This window comes from Otolemur garnettii, unplaced genomic scaffold, assembly GCF_000181295.1.
Source record: "Otolemur garnettii isolate 467f Iridium unplaced genomic scaffold, OtoGar3 scaffold00017, whole genome shotgun sequence".
Classification (NCBI taxonomy): domain Eukaryota; kingdom Metazoa; phylum Chordata; class Mammalia; order Primates; family Galagidae; genus Otolemur; species Otolemur garnettii.
The window spans coordinates 24,997,070-25,013,151 of NW_003852412.1; positions in this window are offsets into that span (position 1 = coordinate 24,997,070).

The window sequence follows — 16,082 nt, forward strand, 5'->3', positions numbered from 1 at the left end:
CTCCATTAAAAAGTGGGCAAAAGACGTAAATAAAGCTTTCAAAAGAAGATAGACAAATATCCAACAAATATATGGAAAAATACTCCACTTAACTAATCATCAGGGAAATGTAAATTAAAACCACAATGGGGTATTGTCTTACCCAGGTAAAACTGACCTTTATTAAAAAGTAAAAAAGCAATAGAAGCTGGCATGGATACAGAGAGAAGGAATGATTATACACTCTTGGTGGTACTGAAAATTATCAATAATACAATGTTTGTGGAAAACAGTATGGATATTCCTCAAAAAGTAAAAGTAGATCTACCATGTGATCCAGTAATCCCACTACTGGGAAATAAAGTCATTTTTATCAAAAACACACCTATATTTGAATGTTTATCACAGCACAAATTTACAACCACAAAGATATGGTATCAACTCAAATGTCCATCATCAGTGATGAACTAAATGGTTTACATGTAAACCACGGAACACTATGCAGTCATGAAGAAAGATGAATTAAGACCTTTCACAAAATTTGGGTGGAATTGGAGACCATTATCCTAAGTAGAGTATCTAAAGAATACAAAAACAAACACCACAAGTGCTCACCATGAAATTGGAGCTAACTGATGAGCGCACATTTGTATAGAGGGAAGTAAACACCAATAACAATCAACCAGAGATGAAGGGGATGTAGGGTTGGGTGAAAACCTTTTTATGAGTACAATGAACACTAGCTAGGTGATGGGTACACTTATAATCATGACTCAAGAAATATCAGAGCAATCCACGCAACTCAAACATTTGTATCTCATAATACTTTGAAAATAAATAAATAAATAAAATTGAGAAAAAGAGAATAGAGTGATGAGGATTTGGAGTCAGGCAAAAGATTGAAAAGATATGAAAAGAAGATCCAGAAGAGTTTTTGTCAATCTCACAGGTACTGAAAAGCAGCACAGTGGAGTTCAGGGCTAATGATGTACTCTGTACTCAAGGGAGAGTGATGCTGATACATGGCAATATGACAAGAAGTATCCAGGGCTCATTGTTCTTTCTGAATATATTTGCTGAATTCAAGTTCCTCAAGATAAGAGGTAAGTACAACTCCTCCAAGAAGCAGAGAGGAGTTTTGTTTTTTTTTTTTTTTTGGCAATTTCAAACTTCCATGGAGGCAGAAGATATAGATCAGAAATTACCAAGGATGAAGGGGCCTACTAAATGACCCAATGCCTTTGTATCCTATATGCCAAAATGAATCAGAAGTACAGAATCAATCTTATAAAACTTCAATGTAATTGTCAATCAGTAAAATACCTAATTGATCCAAGAAAAAAAACAGTGGAAATTACAGACCTGAAATACATGAAGTTGGACAATTAAGTTCACAAACTCATCCTAGAAAAAGTGATACATACCATTACTGAATGTCCTTGTGGTCACCTTCAAAGTACTCCTCTTGGAAAACTATGCACTGACATCAGTCCTTATTCCACCCATCAAATCAATTTTGGAGCTCTTTTTTTCTAGAACGGCCATTAGAGCTGGTGTTGAATATGACCTGACAATTAAGAAGAAAAACTCATTCTAGAAAAAGTGGGACATATCTCATTGCTGAGTATTATTACTATGGTCACCTTCGAAGTACTCCCCTTGGCCATCTGGTGATGTATAATAGTTTTTAAATCAATTAAGAAAGAAGAATACAGATTAATATTGTCTTATGATTAGACAATTACCTTTACCAGTGCTCTTTGATTATTTTGCATGGATTTGAATCTTTATCTGGGATTACTTATTTTTAGTCCAAAGTACTTCTGTTATTATTTTTAATAAATCTGTTTTGTTACCAAAGAATTCTCTCCGTTTTTGTTTACCTCATGTCTTTATTTTGTCTTCAGTTTTGAAGGGTAGTTTCACTGGACATAAGATTCTTAGTTGACATTTTATTTTCATTTCAGCTCTTGAATATGTCATCCTACTGCCTTCTGGACTCCTGGTTTTCTGATGAGAAGTCAGCTGTTAATCTTATTGGGGTTCCCTTGTATATGACAATTCACTTTTTTTTTCCTTGCTGCTTCTAAAATTTTCTGTTTGGAATTTTTCAGTTTAAAAATGTGTAGAATAAGGTTTTTCAGCTAATTTTGAGAAATATTCTGCCATAATTTCTACAAATATTTTTCTGCTCTCTTGTTCATCCTTCTCTCCTTTCATTATTTTCATTATGTACATGCTAGTGCTCCTTTAAGGAGTCCTCTATATCTCTGAGGTTCTGTTTTCTTTTTTAGTTCTATTTTTCCATTTTTAAAATTGCATAGTATCTGTGAATCTTGTGTATGAATCACAATTTCTTGTTTCTTTTCATGTCTCATAATTTTTTGTTAAAATACAGAAATTTTAGGTATATGTTGTAGCATCTCCTGATACTGATTCCCTTCCCTTCACTTTAAGGTTGGTTTTAATTGTGTTTCCCGTTTATTTGTTTTGTGACTTTATTTGATTTAGTGAATTCTATTTTACCCCTAATGTGAAGCCTTTGGTGTTGCTCCTCAGAAGGCACTGTCTTGGAGCTACGCACAACTTAATCCACTTGATTTAGTAGGACCCTCTTCTGCAGTTTCTTTCCTTTGTCTATCTCTCTGTTGAGCTGTCTGACTCATGTGGAATTACACTCAATCCTTAGTCATCCCATTATAATTCTAATTTTTGAAATGGCCTGGGGAATAAATTGCTCAGCTGTTTCTGGTACAACTAAGTTTTGAGGCCAATCTTTGATGTTTGTTCTGACTCCAGAATGTTCCTTTATAGCTACCCTTTTCCTTATTTCTCTCTGGTGAACTAGCTGGTTAACCTTATTGCTTTTAGTTAAAATTATCTGTTGTTAACAGCACCCTCGTTCCTAAGCTTTCTTAAACACTATTTCAAATAAAGTCAATTCCTTTGGGGAGAGATTGGGCTTTCTTTCTTTCTTTCTTTCTTTCTTTCTTTCTTTCTTTCTTTCTTTCTTTCTTTCTTTCTTTCTTTTTTTAAATCAACTACATGTCTCTCTGACAAAAGTACTAAAGCCACCACTCTGAGCACTGGCCCTGATGACAGCCTCTGGTCTTCTTGCCTATCTTCTATGCAACTTCTCCTCTACAAAGGAGTTGGGGTGATCAAGGCCCTCATTTATCTGGCATGCCATAGCTGGGGCATATCCTCTATCCTCTGAGTGGGGGTTCGGTGGAGGAAAGGAGAACTCATCCTCTCAGCTGCACTCAGCAAGAAGTTACATTCTTCAACTAGGGGCTGAAGGGGATGAAAAATACTGGCTTCCTAGTGTTCCCATTGAGATATGAGAAGACATGATGGGGAGCTTAGTGGAAGGTGAGCTCTGTCTTCTTAGGTACACCTGCCCAGAGTGGAACGTCTTTCAAATTGAGAAGGGACAGTACAGACGAGGCGGTATGAAGGGAGTAGCTCAAAGGCCCCAGCTTCTCGTTGTTTTTGCCAAGTTCCAGTAGATTTTCTTGAATAAATGTTTCCTGATTTGCTGTAAGCCCTTAGGACAATTTTCCAAGAATTTAAGTGGTTCTTTTTTATGGTTTTTGTCAACTTTGCTTGTTTAGCTGAGTAGTAGTCTGCAGTACTTCTCAGGCTACCATCCCAGGAGTGGAACTGCTGGAAGAGAATTTTGTGTAGGTATCACAAATCTGTGGTCTTGTCTTTTTATCCAATCTGACAATGTTTGCCTTTTAAATGGGCTTTTAATGTTATTTATATTTAATGCAATTAGTGATATGGTTGGCTTTTAATATATTATCTTATTTTTTCTTTTCTATTTATGTCATCTGTTCTTTGTTTTTCCTTCCCTTGTTGTCTGTCTTTTCTCGAATTATCTTTTGTGATTTATTTTATCTCCTTTTAGCTCATTTTAGTAAGCAATTATTTTACTTATTGCTTGTACTAAAACAATCACTCAACACCACAGTTTCAGCATTATTTGTTGTGTATTTTAGTGATTGCCTTAATATTTATTGTAGTCATCTTTAACTTATCACATTCTATATCCACGTAATATTATTCTATTTCATGTATTGAAAAAGAACATTAAAGCAATATACATTTATTTTTCCTCTCTTAGACTTAGTGCTATTATTATTATGCATTTCCTTATCTTCCTATGTTATTAAAACCCCCAAAGCTTTCTTATTACTTTTTATTTAAGCAGTCAATTATATTTAAAAGAGATCTAAATAGTAAAAAGGAAAGTCTTTATATTTATCTATATAGTTACTTTTTCTTGTAATGTTAATTTTCTTGTGTTGATATAGGTTTTGATTTGATATTATTTTAATTCTGCTTGGACTTCCCTTATTGTTTCTTACAATGCAGATCTGAAGATGAAGAATTCTTGCAAAGTTTTATATCTGAATAAGTCTTTATTTTACTTTCATATTTAGAAGATATTTCAACTTATTGACAAATTCTAGACCAAATTCCAACCTCTCTTCCTGCCCTGTAGGTAAAGATGCTGCTCCAGTCTTTTTGCTTTCATTGTTTCTGACAGGAGATATGTTGCCATTCTTATCTTTGTTCCTCTGCTTGTGGTGTGTCATTTGCTCTAGCTACTTAAAAGATTTTCTCTTTATTACTGGTTTTCCATAATTTGATTATGAAGCATCTTAGTATAGATTTCTTCATCTTTACCAAATTTGAGATTAGCTGAACACTTTAGCCAAGGGCTTCATAATTTTCATCAATTTTGTAAAAATTTCAGTTATTATTACTTCATATACGTTTTCAACCACCAACTTATATACCTGTTCAGATTTCTTACTTACATGTATATTTATCTGTTTGAAGTTGCACCTGGAAACTTTCTCAAGTCAGTAAGTTAGGAAAACAGTGGGGCTTATGTCCATTTTTCTCCTCTTTTGTGATTCACAGTCCCTTTTGTACTGAATTTCAATATCTTAAATGCCACTATGCTATATATTCTGCTTATGCTTTAGTTGTTTCACATGGGAAGGAAATCTAGTCCCCATTACAACATCTTTACTAGAAACAGCAGTCTCTAGAATGTCTATTACTTTCTAGAGAGAAAAATGTATTGGACATTTTCACGGGTCTCAATGCCAACTCTCTGCATGAAGGAAAATATATATGAGTCAAAATTACAACATTGTTGTTTAGTGGACATAGATGCCAAGCAAGAGAAAATTCCTACTAAGTTTTAAATTGATAAAGGCTAAACATGTAAGACAATCCAAACACCACAACCTCAAAAGAATGGGAAATTAAGAATACAACAAATGGAAAAAAAATGACACCTAACATTTACATAAAATCAGGGAAAACATCTGAAAAATAGTGTTATTTGAAGAATTTGAAAGTGACTTGTTTTCCACAATCTACTCATGTATGTATATTATCAGGAAAAGGTACAAGTAAAATGCAGCACATATATTTGTATGATAAAATCCCCATAAACTAATAAAAATGAATGTAGAATAGGTATACATACAAATATGGATCATAGTGATACTTTCAGAAATAACCCTTTGACTTAGCAAGATATACAAGGCAGAATCAGAAAGACACAGAACAGTACAATAGTATCAAATATTTATTACAACGAGGATACTGACATTTCACAGATCACAATTTTTGCCATAGAAGACAATGTAGTGGATGGTTTGTATCTGGGAATGTTGAATCTGCCATGACTAAAGATGGAAATAGGACAAAAGATCTAGGTAGTTGACTTAACTCAGAAGTCTTCAATAAATTTGGGGAGTTGATAGGAACAATGAGATTTTGAGTACTTCAAAGAATCTACAGGTTCTTGGAAAAGAAATATAGACTATCTTATGAAAGCTACAGGTAGATTATTATGCTGAGTATGTGGTGGGTAGCATAGATAAGGTCCAAAGAACCCAAGAGCACCAGAAATAAATCGAATGAACTCAAGTTATCAAGGAGGAGAATCATTAAAATGAAAACCTCCATGTCCAGAGCCAAAGCACACACTCTTCTTACTAGGCATAACTTAGCAACTTTAATTAGTAGACTTCAACAGACAGAAAAAGCATGGATCCTCAGAAATAAGCAGGACCAGCAATATTTTAGCAGGTGCCAGCATCTGTACTCAGGAACTGGATCAAACATCAAAACTCCAGATAAGTGCAGAAAGACTAGAAACCATATCAGGAAACACCTTTAATATCTCCTATGAGGGAGGAGCCAGCTGACAGACATCTTCCAGACAAAAGTACTAGAAATATGCAAGAAAGGTAATTCAGAAAATTATTATATTAATATTAAGAAATTTATTATATCCTCAAAAAGAACTACTTGACACTGATTTTTTTAAAAAGCAGAAGTCTTAGCTTCGTATGTTACTTCCTCTCAACAATCTGTCTCCAAAATAAATACTTAAGATTTTTCAGAAAATTTAAAAGCTGTATATGAATATATGTTAATTATTTTTCCCACTCTTGTTATACATACACACACAAATAAGAAAATATAGTCTCTCTGTCTTTCTCCCTTCATTCCTCTTTTATTCATCATTTTCTAGCTACCTAAACAATTACTAATTCAGGGTAGGTTAAGTATTTGTTAACTAAATGAACATACACATAATCTTTGTATATGATAAAAGAAACACAACAAAACAAAATAAGGAAAGATGATGAGAAAATCAGATATATGAAAAAAATGAGACTTGTAGGAAACTATTTTGTTCTACCCTAACTATACTAATACATTTCTATACCTGGATGATTTTCTAGGAAACTAAAAATTTTTTAAAATTATAAAAAGGATTAAAATTGAAAGACACAAATTATATAAGGTCAAAGATATAACACTGTCTATTTCTATCTCCCTAAAAATGCTTCACCACCTCAAGATGTTTGAGCAGATCAATTCTATCAAACATAAAGTAACATAAAATTTATTTGCTATTTAAAATATTCCAAACATGCTAAGTAAATGAGGTTTAAAGTTTGTTTAATGAAGCTGGCAAAACATCTATAAAGGAGAATTGGAGAAAACAGTATAAAGAATATAATAAACTAATAAATGTCAATGAAAGTATCCTTAATAAAGTATTAGCAAATAGAATCCAACAGCATGTTAAAATATATTAAGATACAACAAATCAGGATGCATAGCAGGAATGCAAAGATGGTTTAATATTAATTATTTCATCAACATAATTTAAAATATGAAAGGTAGAGTTATATTATTCTACAAAGATGTTGAAAATTCAGTGTCAATTGATTAAAATGATTCTTAATGAAATAGTAGTAAATTTATAGAATCTTCACATGTAAAACAGGTGCATCTCAACCCAAAAGTCAGAATCTTGACTGATATAGTAACACAAGAAGCATTTCTACTAAAGACAGTTACAAGAGATAGCTACCAAATTATTGCTATTACTTAAAATTTTTCTGGTACTGTCAAAACAAAGGGAAAATAATTAAAAAATGGCTGTTAAATGTTTTTGTTCTTAAGTGGACCAAATAAATTGATAACACTTGGCTGAGATTCTAGAAGATATTAGGTTTACTGTGGTTGAAATGGTGTGTAACCTAAGAAAAGTTACTTATTTGGAATTAATTTTTATGAGGAAAGAATGAGTGCATTTCCAAAGTGGCAGAAGGTATTTTTTTTGTAGGTGTCCAGGCTGGGTTTCTCAACTAGCCTCTTTCCTACACTATTTGAAAAGCAGATGTAAGTAGTGCGTGATATTTCTACTAGCTTTGTATTATTTTTTCTGTTTAATATTTGCATTTTAATAAAATGGATCTGAAAGGGTTGTTTCATAGTGCTACTTGAAGTGTTCAGCTATTTATTATTTGACCTCAGTCTTGAGAAATTCTCTTGAATGTAAATTTATGAGCACATTCTCAGAAGGGGTAAACAGGAAGTAGTGGTGAAAGGAGAAAATTGCCCATCCAGCTATACAACTGCCAGCTATGCAATTTTAATGGCAATAAATAACACAATCAATTTTAACAAAAATTTTAAGATGCACTGTCTAAATTCAGGGAGAATTAGGAAAAGGATTTATTTTAGCAATTTAGAAAAATGATGTTGTATTTTAATGTAATTTGTTCAGTCATTTACAGACTATCAATTAAGAAAGTAGTCATATTTTTGATGTAATGAATTTTGGATTTGTTTTCAAAATTCATATAAAATGTTTTCTAAATGTTAAAGGAAAAAAATCTAGTTTGCTAAACTTTAGGGAAGAAGATTAGTTATTTTTTACTTTGAATTTAAGAGAAACAGCTCATTTGTTGTTTTGTTTTGCTTCCAGAATGTAATTTATCTTGGGCCAAAGAAAGCCAAGAAAGAATTCAAACCAGACAATGTAAAAAAACATGTTTTTCTACTGAAATACCACTAAAGTGATGGTAAGAATAAAAAACATTATAAACCCATAAGGCAAAAGAGAATGGCTGAAGACAAGGAAGACAGAAAATATCAGAAATGGAGCTCAGCATGATATCTTAAAATATAAATAAAATGAACAAGGGATAACTCATCATAGAAATTAGAAAAATTTGAATTTTAGTTTCCATTTTATGGTGAGGATCAATCAATAAATAATTTGATTATTCCCACAGGATTTCCAGATTGGCAGCAACTACATATTGAAATACGGAATATGGTGGTGGTGGATGGGGGCAAAACAGAAAAAAATGTTGAAAATTGATAATACAAAACAATTAGGCCTCTCATTCTAGTTTTTTCTCTACTTGCCACTCTAAGTAGCAGAAGAATACCTCCTCTTCACCTGCAACAGAAGTCTGGATGTTTATTCTTTTTGGAGGACAACCTAGAAGGACTCTGGGTTAAGGAACAGTTGGCACTGTTGAATGTGGTATTGCTGCATTAAAGTCATAGGTTTATATCTCCTCAGGTGAAGTCTGAAAGATTCCGCTGGGAAAACTGGCAGAACAAAGAGAAAAGCAACTGAGATATTGGTCTCTTTTCAGTAATCCCGCATGCTGAGGCCCTTCAGCTAATAAGCTCTCCTACTTAGAGAGTGAGACTCTGGTCATCTTTATGACTACTGCACACATTAGCTAATGACCACAAATATTCAAGGAAATGTCTTACATCAAAGGCAGAAACCAAAAGAGGAATTCAGAGGAGGCCAAGCCAATTTAGGAGGCTGAAAAAAGACAATTAATACAAATGTAAAATACATAGATAAGAGAAGGTAATGTATTCTTGACTTAAAACCAGTTTACATTAGAAAAGGAATGATCTCAGAATTAAAAAAATGCTCTTGAAAATGAAAATGTATTAGCAGAAATAATAATTCAAAAATATATATGATAAGGCTTAGAAGATAAAGTTGAAGAAATCCAGGAAAGAAAATAAAGGCCAAAGAGAGAAAACTGGAATACACATGATCATCTGATTTAACAAAAGGGGTTGACTGCCAATTTGTTTGTAAAGAATGGTCTTAGTAAATGATGCTGTTCAGTTGTTCATCTATACCGAAAAAACTCTTGACTCCTAATACACACTATACACCAAAATAAACTTGAGATGGATCATGCACTTAAATGTGAATGATAAAGTATTAGTTTTGGGGAAAATATTTAGGAGACTATTATGCGTATAGTTAAAGATTTCCTAGAATAAGACACAAAGAGCACTAACCATTAAACCAACAAGAAAGATTGAAGGTGGAAATTCATTAAAATTAATAACTTCTGTTCATACAGGGAAAATACCAGTTGCAGAATGGGAGATGTCTGCCACACTCTAGTCCCCTTTAATTGAGGGGATACGTTCCAAGGGCACCAAATGATACCTGAAACTATGGATAATATTGAACCTTATATATACTATGTTTTTTCCACAGATACCTGTGATTAAGTTTAATTTATAAATCAGGCACAGTAAGCAGTTAACAATAAATAAGAATGAAATAGAACAATTATGACAATATATTGTAATAGTTCCTTGAATGTGTTCTTACAAAAAAAATTTTTTTTATTAAGTCATTTGTACATAGATCATAAATGCCTTTATGCCATTACGAGATTCAATGTGTTGATTATTTGTACAAACTGGAGTGCTTACATCCTACTAAACAACATAGACTTCACCTGAAAATTTTTTATCGTACTGTTCTGCTGGTAAGGTAAGTGGTACTGTAGAAAGTGAAATCATAGATACGGGGAGACTATGCATGTATATCCAACGAAGGACTTGTATCCAGAATAAATAAATAAACTAACAAATAAATGAGAAAACCCAAAAGAATTTCAAAAATGGATAAAAGCCTTGAATAGAACTTTTGAAAATAGGGCACATGTATGATTAGTAGGCCTATTGAAAGTTCTTCAACCCGAGTAGTAATCAGGGACATGCAATCTCAAGGCACAGTAGTTATCACTACACATTTGCCAAAGTATTGAAAATGAATGTGTGGAGGAGGAAAGTTGAGTAGCTGAAAATCTCCTATATTGTTGGTGGATGTATAAATTGGCACAATTGCTCTTAAAAACTGACAGTACTCATGGACCTCAATGCTTTATGAGTCTGAAATTCCCCTGGATGAAAAGCCCATGAAAATGAGTGCATATATCCATCACAAGACATACATGATCAAGTTTATAGCAGCTTCATGTATAGTTGCCCAAGACTGGAGATGGCCTAAATATCCAGCAACAGCTGAGTGGGTAAATAAATGAAGCTATATTTGTATAATCAAATGCTACATTGCAATAACGAGAACCTTTCTATTACATGCTATGTCACTGCTGAATCTTACAGACATGGCTGAGGGAAAAAAGTCAGGCACAAAAGAATACATAACAGATTATTCCATTTACATGTTCACAAGAGGCACCATTAATTTATGACAACAGAGGTTAGATTACTTGTTACCTTTGGAGATGTTGATTGAGAGATGGCAGGAGGAAGTCTTTGAAGTGTTGGAGAGTATTTTATATCTTGATTTAGATTATGGATATGATGTTTCCAGATGCAAAAATTCATCAAGATATATACTTGAGTACATTTTGCTGCATATAAACTGAGTCTCAACATAAAAAAGGAGAGAGAAAATGCAAAGCAAATTAGAGTATCCTTCCAGGAGACCTGTTATAGTTCATAGGGCTGTTAATCAATATGCCTATTGTCCTTGCAGGAACCTGGTGGGATTGCTCCTCTCCACCCTTTTGCAGTGAGGCATGGGGATGGGACTTTTGTTGACTGATAAAAGGTGAGAAGTGAGGCAAGTTCCTTCTGTGTGGAATTTTTAACAGCCAGTGTGTGATTTACCCTGTTGCCCTTTCTGCTTCAGTCCTGAGATCTCTGGGGACAGTGGGGACTCAGTTACCTGATAGCCTTATAGTAAGAATTATGTGGAGCTGAACTCTTTTCTGGTTCCCTTTAAACTTACAATGTCAGTGGGGTGTAAACAGCTGCCATATTAAACCACTGAAAATTTGACTTTTTACTGTAACACAACAGAGCTCATTAGAACTCATTCGAAGGCCCACCTTCCAAAAAGAGAGAAAGGATAAAAAAGGAATGATAAAGTAGTAAAATAGATAAATAGATAAATAAATAAAAGCAAGCATGTTTCCCAGGATGCATTTTCCAGGAAAAAAGCCCCTGTCAGTGCTGAGTACAACAAATGAACAGCACCAGACCCATGCCATGGTGCCAGCACATCACTAGCTTACCTTTCCTGGGAAAAGTCCTTCAATATATGCCACACCCAAATAATCTAGAAAGATAATAAAGTATGGCAGAGTATCCCAAATATTGTCTCCCCTTCTTTCGTCCTAACAGAAATTAGACAACCTCGCTGTCTCCGTGCAGATAGGCATGGACGTTGGAGTAAATTCCACTTACAGAACTTAAGTACAGCAAATGTTTGAAAGGGAACCGACTCGCTCTTCCTTATTATTTCCTGTCGGGTACACACAGGGGTGACACTGCAGCAACTGCTTCCTGGGTCACCTGGTGTCCAGCCAATGAAAACCAAGCATGGCAAAGCCGCGTGGTCGGAGGGCCCTGACAGCCCAACCTCATCCACTTTCCCTTCTACTCGAGGCCCATTCTTTCCGTACATTGAGTAGACTCCTATTTTATTTATTCCCTTGGGCGTGTTTCTGTTTTCCAGAGACCAGGGAAATCCTAACTCAAAGAAAGGGATTCTGAGAAAAAGGACTGAACACAGGAGAGTGGCAGAGGAAATCCTAAGTTTTCACGGGATGCAGTTCCATACGTGCTGTATCTTACTTTTTATTCTAGAAATTCAATATATAACATCTAAAGCTAAAAGTTGAGATTTGGCATTGTAAACACAGGCCCTAAGTACCAGAGGAAATCTCTAAGGGAACTAAAATGAATTCCTTCTGGGAAGTGAGAAGCCAGGATGGAAAGGCGTGAAGAGAGGTGATACAGGGCAATGTCATTTCCATTATGAACCCTGGTGAATTAGTAGATCAATTAAACTCTGTGAATGGATTAATTTATTATTTACTATTACTATATCTACAGGGATAAATGCTGTGAATTTTCTAAAAGGAAACTGAATGTTGAAGACAGCAATTTACATTTTTGACTGCGTCTGAATTGGAATGGTAAGGAAGTTCTGTTATTTTGCTAGTTGACTTCCCAGAAGGTGGTTTAAAGAAATGGCATTCTTAAATTGAGAGACAAAGGTCAAAGACAAGCAGTGTTTTAGCTGCTAGAACGTATATCACGAGCATGGATCCTTAACAGCGCACAGTGGCAGTCCATGGGGAGCAGGAGGAGTGCCTTTGGTTTGTATCTGTGAGTTATTGCTATGACATGACACTATTACATTTTGGTTTTTAGCATTTTTAAAGAGGAAGTAATAGTTATGTGAGATGAAGAACTCAGAATTAAGTACTGTAGTTATACACAGAAGGGTAATTTGGTTTTGATGTATTGGCCTGGGCCTGTTAACTAATAATACCAAATTTTAAGTAGCATCTCACCAGTATGAAAAAAAGGTTGCATCATTATTAATGTCTAAACTATAGTGTGTTTCACACAGGATTATGGTAAAGGTCAGGCCATGTTTCTCTGAATTAAAAGCTATTCTGAGCTATCGCATTCCTAATCAACTCAGACCTAAAGGTGCATAGCTCAGTTATAATGAGGCACAATGAATTTAAATAAACTGCAAGATACTGTATAGTGATTTATATGTGCACTGTGGTATCCTTTTAACTCATTAGCAATGAATGATACTGTGTGTTTGCAACTGTTTTTTGCTGTATAACTATTTTTTAATCACAATATTTCTTAGGAAAAATGCCTTATGCTCCCATTTTCTTTCTGTATGTGTAAAGTAAAAGGCAAAGGGTGCTCCTGGCATGCACCCAACATGAGTCACAGCAGAACGAAGCTGTCAAATATCCACCCAAATCAATTTCATAAATTAACAATTTGTAGCTGTGCTCACATGTTTATGGTTTCACGGTATAGAATTGCCTTGGGATTTGGGAAAAAGAATTGAAGGTTATATGCAGGCTTCTGAATTGTACTTCAGACTTATCCTTGTGGAGAAATTTTTAAAAACCTATTGAACACATTTGAGCATTTGTTAAGGAGGAAATAGAAAACACCAAAATGTAGCCAGAAACTATCCTGTTTAAATAATTCAAAAGAGTCTTATTTACTATCTTTCATCCTCTTATATACCCAATAATTTTTGTAAACAACATATCCCAGCATTTATATAGCAAGTTTATACAAACATGGGGATTTAATTTCTTTTAGTAAAACTTTAATTTTTTAAATTTCTAGGTTGAGAACAACTCATACATGAATGATCAGACACTGAAAAAGAAGTAACCGAATGGTAAATTCTTTTTATGGATGACTCAGTTAAACATCCTTTTTTTGTGAGGAAAGACAATGTGAAGACATAAGAAGAGGATAGATGTCTCTGAGACAGTGAGAGGCCTCAGAGGAATCCAACACCCCTGGAAACTTGATCGCAGACTTTTAGCCTTCAGAATTTTGAGAAAAAATATTTCTGTTATTAAAACCACCCAGTCTATACTACTAGGTGTGGCCATGACATTGAGTTTGGGTTAATGGGGTATAAGCAGGAGTATGTGTATAACTTCTAGATCATTTTCTTGAAAAACAAGATAGAATATGCTGAGTTGACTCTTACACCTTCTTACAGGATGTGCATAGATGTGGGTGTGGTGGGAACTCTTCACAGTAGGAATCTGGGCTGCTGAATGACCTTGTGGAGGAGAGTACTGAGCCAGGAGTACTTACATTTGGACTATTACATAAGAGAGAAATAAACTTTTATCTTTTTTAAACCACTGAATTTATTTTGGTGGAAGGATCTCTCTGTTATTACAGCTTAGCTTTTATGTAATTAATAAAACATCTTATAGAGTGATGACTAGGCAAAGAAACTTAACTCCATTATGTTAATTCTTTCATTTATATTCTATCATAATACATAATATAGCTATATGTAATAAACTATAAACAATTAGAATTTAAATATGTAAAAATAATATTCATATATTTTTGGATTATAGATTAGTAGTTGAGCCACAACTACTGTTTTCATTACATTTCCATTGCCACTACATTTCTAGCAGAAATAGTTTGATAGTATTCTTCCTTCTTTCCATTTCTTGGTCATTATCAAAAGATCTTTATGAACTATGATAAAACTCAATTTTATTCTTTTTGAAAATCATCTGAGGAACCAAAGATATCATCTAATCTTCATTGTAAAAAATGTGGTATCTACCCATAGCCTACCCTGGTCCCCATTCCAGACCTACTCTGAGGTGTTTCTGATTATTTTATAATTATCATTACTGTTATTATTAGTATTTTACTAAACTGTGAGACTGGGACATATGGCCTTATGTACCTTAGGCTTATTGATTTTCTACATGTTCATTTCTGATCATGTGACTTATTTTTTTAACAGACATTGATAACTTTTGAATGTGAGTTTGGTGGAAGTAATAACCACTCTTCTATTTCCTACTAGTGTCTAGGCATTTTAGATGATTTCTACATCTAAAATGTAGATTTTAGATTTCTTCATTTTAAAGAAGTTTGGCTAGTATACAATGTTCTTTTAAAAATTATTATTGTAGTCGGCAAGTCTAGGTTTTTCCTAATCTCACTTTATATAATCTTGCTGTTCGTTATAATCTATTGTATGTTGAATAGGTGTATCTTAATATCCAAAGCCTAAGATTTGAAAAAAAAAGGGATAGTGTCCCCTAAATGAAATGGTGTGTTAAATGTCACTCACAGCCATTTGTAACTTCTTTCCATTTTGATTTATAAGAAATGACTTGTAAGCAGAATAGTCTCACAAACACGTGTTCAACTTGAGTACTGTTGGGAACTAAAAGATGGGCATTTGCTTTCTCTCTCTCAAAAAAAGGATAAGTTTAGCTTGACTGAATGGTGGTAATTCCATCTACCCACTCTTGCATTAGGTGATTAACCCGCTGGAAATCTGTGATCTGCTTTGAAGTCTCTAGCTTCAAAAGACTCCCTACATGAGGCCTATTCACATAAACCTCTGAATAGGAAAAAGAAAAGTCCACAGCATTTTACTCTTAATTTTCTTTTTCAGTTGATGAAATGTCTTTGAGCATCAATAGGATTTTGAGATTATCATAATTTTTTCGCCGATGCACTACTGGGAAGGTAGAGCTTGACGGACCAGGCGCACAGTGTTTCCTTCCGTGTAAATTAGGCAGGAAGGCAACTATAAATTTCTCTTCAGGTTATTTGAGATGCTTTCCCCGTTTTGCTATCAAGTAATTGCTTCATTTCAAAAAAACAAGACATTGAGATTGTGAGGGATTTTAATCAAAATAAACATTTATTCTTTAAATTTTGAGCAGAAAATGCAGATTATTCCACTTTCTTTTTTGACTATCTGGACTCTGGAGAGTGCATTCTGTTTGGTAATTGCAAACAGATTTAATCAAGCAATGGGCATAGTTCTCAGTGGAGAAGGGCAAATAAAATACTTGATTTGAGTGGTCACTTTAATAAAATAAGTTTCTTCTTCTCCATTAACTTTT